Source organism: Schistocerca gregaria, chromosome 5 (genome assembly GCF_023897955.1).
Source record: "Schistocerca gregaria isolate iqSchGreg1 chromosome 5, iqSchGreg1.2, whole genome shotgun sequence".
In the NCBI taxonomy this organism is placed as follows: domain Eukaryota; kingdom Metazoa; phylum Arthropoda; class Insecta; order Orthoptera; family Acrididae; genus Schistocerca; species Schistocerca gregaria.
In genome coordinates, this window is record NC_064924.1 from 80,532,890 (window position 1) to 80,540,645 (window position 7,756).

Here is a 7,756-nt window from a genome sequence, read left to right on the forward strand (position 1 = left end):
ATATTGCCTCTCACGGGATATGCGGCATTGTTTTAAACACTCCGAATAAAGAGTATACCCGAAACCCATCTACATAATTTCGGATTTTGTTCTGGGATTTTTTCCGAGAACCCGTGATCTCCGGTGGCTTTTAAGAGACTAAAAATGTGATGTGTTTATCCTGTTACCCTCGTTTCTAAAAAAAATACCTTCACAATAGTAAAAGAACACCAGCGCAAGCATCAAAACGAACAACACAGAACAACAGACAGGACACAACCCACACTCGACGTAAAAGTGTTGAACTGTGTTTGCCATTACTGGGAGAACAGTTCAGCACAGTGTCTTTCCCTGCATGCGAGGTGCATGTCGGTCAACCCTTTATCAGCAAACATAATCATTCTGCTGTATCTAACTGACAACGCACAAGTAAATGTGCCGGAAAAAAAAATCTTAGTTGGAATCGAACAGTACTCAATGCAAGCTTGAGGGTAAAGAGTAAAGCAGGCGTTACTGTGTTGGGAGCAAGTACTGTGAACGAATGGAATAATTTCGTTCCCAAACGAGAAACATAGAGCATAGCATCGAACTTTACATTGTTGTACCACAATTCCAGAGCAATTCAGACACAAGGTAAATGAGATTGCAAACCAAACGTAATGAAATTACTCTTTAACTAGCTATTGAAGACCACGAGTCTCATATATCAGAACAGAAAATGTTCTTGAATAAGATTCGCCCCTGGTCATCGTGTGAATATCGGAAATATTTCCAGTTAGAAATCTCTTTGTCACAACTCCATCTTGTTTGGATTCGGATGAAATGAACCAAGTTTCACAGCAACACATAACATTCTCATGGTTGGTTGGTTGATTAATTCAGGGGAGGAGACCAAACAGCGGAGTCATCGGTCCCATCCATTCAAAGGATCCATCCCAGCATTTTCCAGAAGCTATTTAAGAAAATCGCGGAAAACTGAAATCAGGATGGCCGGATGCGGATTTGAGCCGCTGACCTCCCGAATGCGAGTCCAGTGTGCGGACCACTGCACCACCTCGCTCGAAGTTCTGATGCGCAGAGAATGAAAGACGTACACTGATCAACCAGAAGAACCACCTACCTAACAGACGGTATGTCCACGATTAACAGCGGCGACGCATCACGGCTTGGAAGCAGTGAGGCCTTGTAGGTCGCTAGAAGGAGTTCGCACCACATCTGCACACACAAGTCACCTAATTCCCGCAAATCCTGGGGAAAAGAGCGATGAGCTCTGACGCGACTTTCGGCCATATTCCAGATGTGTTCGTTCAGGTTCAGATTTGGTGAATTGAGGGCTTATCACATCAACTGGAACTCGCCACTGTATTCCTCAGTTTCCCAGGTGATTGGGATCCAATAGCATGCTATATCCTCATTTTCAACGTAGATGTTCCAGCTACCCAATGGGCCCTGATGCATTGGCCGAATTGTCGTGGAGCTGACGCGTTTCCCCCAAGGTACGACGTTTATTGCGGAGAATTCTGGTCCAGAATATGCAGAATATCGACTGGTTATCTTTTTGGCTGCAGAGGTGCTACTGGTGACGGAGCGCCCTAGTGGAACATTGGAGTTTGTGATGGCGGTGGTGGTAGTAGTTGCGACCACCAAATGGCACGATTGTCTATGGTGGCGCTGAAGACCGCCTTTTACCGTGTCAATGGAACACCTTCGGGCAGTGGAAGTGTCCTCCACTGTGTTGTACACGTTCAGCTCGTCATGGCGATCCAGGAGCATGTGTGAGCACTCCTTTATGTGTCGATAAAATCAGCGACAGCCGACCAAGGAGACGTTTCTTTTGATATAAGTTTCAGTATTTGCGTTGTGATAGTCTTAATATGGGGCTCAGCCTATTACTTTGACTAGGGGTTGAGAGTGATATGTGTTTCAGTTTCTTGAAGTGACACAAAGTGAAAGCTGTATGTAGTAATTCCTCTACGACATTTAGGACAAGGGTTGTATTATTGTAATTGAGTTCATATGGACCACATACTGTAGCCTAGGCCTAATCTGATAATGCATCATCAACTAGGTACGTCGATTTTTAGGAAAGGTCCTGCGTAATGAATATGGATACATTGCCTCGCTTGTGAGCACATAGGTCATGTGTTATTCCATAATAATCTGCACATAACTGAAAAGTGCGTAGCAACAGCTCTGCATGCAATGAAATGTGCGGCCAGTGGATGGCCATCTACGCTTTTCTTGCTTTTAGTCCCCAGTGCCCTTCATGCGAGAGTGACCGAAGTTGCGATTGAGGGTTACTGAGAAACTGCTACCCGCTGTGATTATTAGCAGAAGCATATTCACTAACAAGAGAGCACGTCTCAGTGCTAGGATACATGGCAATTATGATTGTTCTTAGACAGTCTTTTCTGCCCAAAGTTTTTGGTGACCGAGCGAGGTGACGCAGTGGTTAAGACACTGGACTCGCATTCGGGAGGACGACGGTTCAATCCCGCGTCCGGCCATCCTCGTTTAGGTTTTCCGTGATTTCCGTAAATCGCTCCAGGCAAATGCCGGGATGATTCCTTTGTAAGGGCACGGCCGACTTCCTTCCCCATCCTTCCCTAATCCGATGAGGCTGATGACCTCGCAGTTTGGTTTCTTCCCCCCAAACAATCCAATCCAACGTTTTTGGTCATTTCTTATGAGTCGTATAAGGAGATCCTCACACTCTTGATTTTGAGATGGGTTCTGCTATTATTAAGATCCCATACTTTACCGGGAAAATTTTTTTAGGTCACGAATGTCATGGGATGCCCCCTAATACCGTGTCGGACCTCCTTTTGACCGGACTAATGCAGCAACTCGACGTGGCATGCACTCGACAAGTCGTTGGAAGTCCGTTGCAGATACATTGAGTTTTGCTGCCATATAGCCGTCCACAACTGCGAAAGTGTTGCCGGTGCAGCGTTATGTGCATGGACTGACCACTCGATTATGTCCCATAAATGATCTTTGGCTGGACAAATTATTCGCAAATAACTGCAGTTTGATCACATGGCGCAATGTTATCCATAAAAATTCCGTAGTTGTTTCGGAACCTGAAGTCTATGGATGTCTGCATATGGTCTACAAGTAACCGAACATAGCCATCCGGTCAATGATTGGTTACGTTGGAGTTGAGGAACCAGTTCATTCCATGTAAACACAGCCCACACCACAATGGAGCCACCACCAGCTTCCACAATGCCTTGTTGACAGCTTGGGTCTATGGCTTCATGGCGTCTGCACCACACTCGAACCTTACCATCAGCTCTTACCAACTGAAGTCGTGACGCATCCGACCAGAGAAGGTCCAAAGGATATGGTCAAGAGCCAAGGATACGTGCTGCAGGCCATGTCACGCTATTAGCAAAGGCATTCGCGTTGGTCGTCTGCTGTTATAGCCTAACTAATACGTCAGTCGTATGTCCTACATTGATTTCTGCTGTTGCTTGTCTGTTAGCACTGACAACACTGCGCGAACGCCGCTGATGTGGGTGATCAAGTGAACGCTGTGGCTACTGTGCTGTCCGTGGAGAGAGGTAATGCCTCAAATTTGCTATTCTCGCCACATTCTCGACACTGTGGATCTCGTAAAACTGAATCCCCTAACGATTTCCGAAGTGGAGTGTTCCTTGCGTCTATCTCGAAGTAGCATGGTGCTGGTTTCTCATGCCGAGAATACCAAATTTCAGGCATTACCTTTCACCACGGTCAACACGGTAGCTTTCATTGTTGACGACATGCAATTCGAGATGATGGGGTCCAGGGAACAAATTACCATCATTCCGCATGGCTGATCGGTTAAGCCGTTTTGCTCAATAGCTATTTCCTATACCAGCTGTGTAGTTCTGAGGTCTAGAGAAAAGGACAAGTAATTTTTCTAGCAGTCTTGGGAGAATTTTTGATCGTTTTTCGACATTAGGTTTTTGGACTTCATCCATACGCTTAATCATGGACAGTGCTGGGTTTATTTTTGGTGTGAATGTGACCTCTTATCCGGGCCAGTTCACTCGTGACGATGGCGAGGAGGAATCCATACAACCAACGCACTCCAGTCAACAGCATCTGCAGTTAACCACCTTTGTGGCTGAACATTTGCAACTCTTTTCGGGCTCGATCACTGTAGATACAGCAGGGTGGCACTTACATAGTGTTTCTGTCCTTTCAGGGGATGCGCCAGGCAGCAACCACTTCATATAGTTACAGTGAAATGAATACCCTTAGCTGCATCCAGGCGTTGATATAAGTCAACGGGGATAGTTGAAAATGTGTGTCCCGACCGGGACTCGAACCCATGTTCTCCTGCTTACATGGCAGACGCTCTATCCATCTGAGCCATCGAGGACACAGAGGATAGCGCGACTCCAGCGAATTATGTCTGGCACGCCTCCCATGAGACCCACACTCGCAACTTATTGTCCCGCACTATATTCATAGTGCCCCTGCCCATTATACTCATTACTCGCGGCTTTACTGCCGATTCCCGTAAGAGTTCGGGCACTGCTTGTGCATCCACACAGAAGAAGACGGTCAATATATATATATTGAAGATGGTGTCTGTTCTTTCGGACATGTCTGAAACTACTTAAACCTAACTAACCTAAGGACATCACACACATCCATGCCCGAGGCAGGATTCGAACCTGCAACCGTAGCGGTTGCGCGGTTCCAGACTTTAGCGCCCAGAACCGCTCGGCGACTCTGGCCGGCAAACTTCATGTAGTGTTTCGTTATACTATGACGGTCATGATGTCGCACGACTCCTTCTTGCTGAAGCAGTTAAACCTTGTTCATACTTTTCCCGCCCGCAGCGTCACTAATCACTTCTTAGTTGTCGCTTGATGCTATTAGTTGTAAATTTACGGAACGTCAGTTATCTCCATGTAATCTTTCTATTTCATATCTTTTTCTGTCGGTGCGCTGTGTTGGTATTCATGCAGTCTCTTTGCAATATTTAATCATGGTTGAGATCCAGAATTATGTGCCCTGAAACTGTTAACGGTAAAATATGTGAATAATATTTCCTAGTAATATACTGGTGGCGAACCTTTTAATCATGCATACGTTTTTCTATGGAAATCACATTTGAAATCATTTAATGCTAGTAAAGAGATTCGTTTCTGTTTGAAGCTCGTGAATAAATGTCAACTATTATCTGGAACGAAGCCATTTGATTTTGTAAAGATATATTGATCGTCCAGGACATTATGATCACCTGACTGCAGCATATCGACTGTATTCAGCCAAAAAATACACCAGATTGGACTGAGTTGTAACAGAGACAACCGCAGGCTGGCGAGAGTGTTGCATTACAAAGCATAACGCAGCCATCACAGAGCCGGCTGGGCGCTGTATAGCAATAGCAGATCCTGCAATACACTCCAGAAGGACGTAATCCTTTCCTCACTTGCCACCAAGAAAGTGCTTCGAGTGTGAACCTTAAGCTCTACACCAACATAGTCTGGAGCACATAAGTACTCAGAAATTCGTGTACTAAATGGTTCTTATCTCAGTACCACACCATACACCATGAGCCCGTGATAACTGTAGCGACACCCTGGAATGACGCACGGGGTTCACTGTTCGACCACGACACAAGGTAGCCTGCCCAGAGTCGCGAGAGCAGCCGCTGCCAGAGCAGAGTGCCACCCACTTGCTGGAGGGAGGTCACGGCCTCCTCCGCAGTATCGTAAGCTGTGCTGTCGGACTCTCATAATGGTCACAGCCAGAGACGTCACTGACAGCGGCATTAGAGTAACGACATGCTCACACCCACTCTATGCCTGCGCCGATAGGCTGAGTGGTCAGCATGCCGGAATGTCAATCCTCAGGGCCAAGGTCCGATTACCGGCTGGGTCGGAGATTTTCTCCGCTCAGAAACTGGGTGTTGTGTTGTTCCAATCATCATCATTTCATCCCCATTGACGCGCAAGTCGCCGAAGTGGCGAAACACTTGCACCCGGCGAATGGTGTACCCAACGGGAGACCCTAGTCACACGACATTTTAGTTACCCACTCTTTGCGCCTTCAGCAATGCTCGACGTCTATTGCTTTGCGTGAGAGGCAACTGGACGCCTCTGTCAAGCTCTTCTCCATGTGCTGTTGCCAACGACTGGAATAAAGAAATTAATTAAATTAATCTTCTGTCGTTCTTCCGTCTCATTTCACTCTCACTGGGTGACAATCCTGATGTCAGATCATTGATGTGACCTTCATATAGCAACGTCTGAACCCACAGCCTACAGAATGGTGATTGACAGTTGTGCATTTTGTAAAGCAGATTTCATTGGAGGTAGAGAAAGAGTGGATTTGTCTAGTTTTAGAGGCAGCTGAAGTTGCGGCTTGTTGGTGTCTGTGTTAGATGCATGCAGTGTAACCTTGAGGGTCACTCAGCTCCATGTACGGAATCAGTTCTAGTAAAATTCTATATATGTAATCGCTATGGGCACACGGCTAAGCAATCCCAGCCCGCAGCTCGTGGTTTTGCGGTAGCGTTCTCGCTTCCCGCGTCCGGGTTCCCGTGTTCGATACCCGGCGGAGTCAGGGATTTTCTCCGGCTCGTGATGACTGGGTGTTGTGTGACGTCCTTAGGTTAGTTAGGTTTAAGTAGTTCTAAGTTCTAGGGGACTGATGACCACAGTGCTCAGAGCCATTTGAACCATTTAAGCAGTCCCAGGAGTCGAGATGGCTCATGATTAGATATAAGAATTAAGTTCATGTATTTTGTTTTAACATGTCGCAAACCATGCTCTTGAATGTATGTTGTTACAACAGGTAGAAGACGTAGAACACCAGGTAGCTTACGCAACAAGGCAACTAAATTCTGCAGAAATAAATCAACCCACAATGAAGAAACTGATGTTAGGTCTTATTTATGGAATTACGTACTTCAAATATTACCTGTAATAATTATAGATCATGAGGCATTAAAGTGGCTGTGGTGGTTAAAGGATACTTCCAGTAGATTGACAAGATGGGTGGTAAGAGTAAGTGAATTTGATTTTAAAGATACGCATAGTCCTGGGAAGAAGTACGGAAATGCGAATGGCTCATAAAGAAAATTAGCAGTATTACGTATTGGGCAACGGTCTTGCCACAGTGGATACACCGGTTCCCGTCGGATCACCGAAGTTAAGCACTGTCGGGCGTGGCCGGCACTTGGATGGGTGACCATCCGGGCCGCCATGTGCTGTTGCCATTTTTCGGGGTGCACTCAGCCTCGTGATGCCAATTGAGGAGCTACTCGACCGAACAGTAGCGGCTCCGGTCACAGAAAACCATCGTAACGACCGGGAGAGCGGTGTGCTAACGGCAGGCCCCTCCTATCCGCATCCTCCTCTGAGGATGACACGGAGGTCGGATGATCCCGATGGGCCACTTGTGGGTGTAACGAGCATAAGGAACGGTAAGCTGCACAAGGAGCGGATGGCGAATTTTAAGCAGTTTTGTATGCAGGATGGGTTGCTATATGGAGAAACCAAGTTGGAACCGCCGGTAATAGAACCAGAGAAGCTAAGGAACAAAGTGCTACAAGAAGCTCATTATAGCATGTTAGCGAGTCATAGAGGTTGCAGATGTAACAACAGAAGAGCAGCGGAAAATGATTGGTGGACGAGTGGGCAGACAGGCGTAAGTCAGTATCTGCGGATTTGTATCGAGCAAGAGTAGTACTATTCGAATTTCTGGGGACTGATGTCTTTGGCCCATTCAACTGTATCATGTTGTGGAGGTTATTAGCCGATTCTAGTTA

The 7,756-nt window shown here is 46.4% G+C and overlaps 1 pseudogene; it reads left to right on the forward strand.

Annotated features, from left to right (window-relative positions):
• Positions 1-7,086: 7,086 nt before the first annotated feature.
• LOC126274330 (5S ribosomal RNA) lies at positions 7,087-7,204 on the forward strand (annotated as a pseudogene).
• Positions 7,205-7,756: the final 552 nt, after the last annotated feature.